A 2,409-nucleotide genomic window follows, 5' to 3' on the forward strand; every position below is an offset into this window, starting at 1 on the left:
ATCGCTCCGATCATTGTTGGACAATGAAATTTTGGTGGGACCCAACTTCGATAGCTGGTACCGAAAGTTGAAGATAGTCCTGGAGCATGAACGGATCCTTTATATGATAATGGATCTTACACCTGAGGAGCCAGCTGCCAATGCATGTGGAACAGTCAGAGACACTTACCAGAAGTGGCTTGGTGATCGGACCACGGTGTGCTACATCATGCTGGCTGCCATGAGCAACGAGTTCAATCGCAGATTTGAGACGGCTCAACCAAAGGACATGCTTCAAGTGTTGGAGGATGCCGTTGGCACACCCGATGATGTGGAGAGGCACAAGACTAGTTGTGCCATCTTCAACGCTAAAATGCAGAATGGTGCCTCTGTCACCGATCATGTATTGTACATGATTGAGCTGATGGAGCGTTTGAGCAAGCTCGACTTTCTCTTGCATAAGCATCTTGGGAAAGATACAATACTAAACTCACTGTCCAAGTCTTATCTCCCATTCCTCACTCATTATAGAATAACAAAGCCTGAAGTAAACTACCACGGGTTACTGGGGTTGCTTCAAAACTTTGAGAAGGATCACCAACTCCATAAGGAGTCGGTGAACTTCGTGGGAGGTTCATCTTTTGGTTCTCGACCCTTTGAGAAAGAGAAGAAGAACAAGAAAAAAAAGTGAAGAAGGTGCAAGTTCAGGCTGGGACATCAGTGTAGGGCCAGACCAGAAAGATCAAGCCCGATAAGAGTCAAACTAAATGCTTTTTTTGCAAGAAGCGGGAGCACTGGAAGAGGAACTGTCCTCAGTACATTGTCTCCCTAGACCTGAATAGACAGAGAAAGAAGCAAGCTATTGCTGGGCAAGGTATTTATATGATAACTCCTTGTAATTTCTCTATTTGTGATATAACTGACTGGGTATTGGATACCGGTAGCCCTTACCATATTTGTAATTTGTTGCAGGGGTTGCAGGTCAGTAGGAGATTCGAGCAAAATGAGAGGTTCTTGAATGTTGGAGATGGAAGACTAGTTTCAGTTCTAGCATTAAGAATTTTGAAACTTGTATTTGAGTCCCATACCGTTGTTCTTAATGATTATCATTTCTGTCCCAGTTTTTTTTTAAATATTATTTCTGTAGGCCTTCTAGCCAAAAATGATTATGAAATTTCAATAAAGAAATAAGTTTGTAATATCATTATGAATGGCGTTACTATTTTTTATGGATATTTGAACAATGGTGTGTATATGTTATCACAACTTGTTAACATAGTCTATTCTACTGGCAAGCATCCTAGATTAGATAGTGTATCAGATATCTACTTATGGCACTATAGGCTAAATCATATAAACAAGAACAGGATAAACAAGTTGATTCAAGAGGGAATCCTCGAAGTCAGTGATTATGAATCACTTCCAACCTGTGAGTCCTATCTTCTTGGTAAAATGACCAAGTCACCTTTTACTGGAAAAGGTGAGAGAGCTACTGAGCTCTTGGGCCTAGTACATACTGATGTATGCGGGCCCATGAGCACAAGTGCTAGAGGTGGATATTTTTACTTCATCACTTTCATAGATGATCTATCCAGATATGGATATGTCTATCTGATGAAACATAAGTCGGATTCATTTGAAATGTTCAAACAATTCCGAAGTGAAATAGAAAAACAAACGGGGAAGAGTGTTAAAACTCTTCGGTCTGATTGAGAAGGGGAATACCTTCCTGATGAGTTTCTCACATATCTAGGAGAGAATGGGATTCTCTTCCAATGGACTCCTCCAGAAACACCACAGTATAATGGTGTGTCTGAAAGGAGAAATCGAACTCTGTTAGACATGATCCGATCCATGATGGATTTTGCTAGCTTGTCGATATCCTTCTCGAGATATGCACTCGAATCGGCCTGTTATCTATTAAATAGGGTTTTAAGTAAGTCTGTAATTAAGACTCCATATGAGATATGGACAGGGCGTAAGCCAGCACTTTCACACCTTAGGGTCTGGGGGTGTCCGGTCTATGTCAAACGGTTAGTTACAGATAAACTTAGACCTAGGTCTGACAAATGCACATTCATAGGGTATCCCAAAGAGACCAAAGGATATCTTTTCTACCATGCTGATGAACAAAATATGTTTGTCAGCCTTAAGGTAACCTCTTTAGAAAAGGAGTTCCTTGGTAAAGGAACCATTGTCTCTAAGGTTGAACTTGATGAAGTTCAACAGGTATAAGAACCGACAGTAATAGCTGAACCTGAGTCGAATTTGATTAGATCAGATCCAGAGCCCAATGTACCTGCATCATTAAGGCAATCCGATAGAGTACCGCATCAGTCAGACAGATACTATGATTTCTTGGTCTAGGATGGTGATCCAATGAACTCGATGAAATGATGAGGATCCAATCATCTATATAGATGCAATGCA

This window comes from Elaeis guineensis, chromosome 16 (assembly GCF_000442705.2).
Source record: "Elaeis guineensis isolate ETL-2024a chromosome 16, EG11, whole genome shotgun sequence".
In the NCBI taxonomy this organism is placed as follows: Eukaryota; Viridiplantae; Streptophyta; class Magnoliopsida; order Arecales; family Arecaceae; genus Elaeis; species Elaeis guineensis.